Genomic DNA, 433 nt, shown 5'->3' with positions numbered 1-433 from the left:
CGCCTGCGCGTCTCAAACCCAGAACCCGGTCGTTGGCTTTCAAAACCTGCGCTCACAAAGGGATCGGTGGGAGCCGTCACACCAGAGAAAGCCGGAGTTCATGTGACCAGCGCGGTGCAGCCCGGGTTCCAGGGACGCGGGCTGTGGAGCTAAGGGGAGCGAGGGGTGGGGGTGGGAGTGCTTTGTGAAAAGCCTCAGTGTTGTTTTCGGCCAGAAAGGACAGAATTCCCGGAATCCTGGAGGGCACGGGCTGGAGGGGGCCGGACGGGCTGCTTCGGAGGAAACTGAGGCCGAGCGGCAAGAGGCTTGTTGACCCCAAGTTGCTGTTTGGCCCCCCGTGTTCACAGGGCTCTTTCCAACCTCGAGAGATGACCCTCTTTCTTGGACAGGTTCGTTGGAACCCGTGCTTATTGAATGCCGAGGAGCTAGCGAG

This window comes from Cricetulus griseus, chromosome 8, assembly GCF_003668045.3.
Source record: "Cricetulus griseus strain 17A/GY chromosome 8, alternate assembly CriGri-PICRH-1.0, whole genome shotgun sequence".
In the NCBI taxonomy this organism is placed as follows: domain Eukaryota; kingdom Metazoa; phylum Chordata; class Mammalia; order Rodentia; family Cricetidae; genus Cricetulus; species Cricetulus griseus.
Note: the sequence above shows the minus strand (reverse complement) of the source record.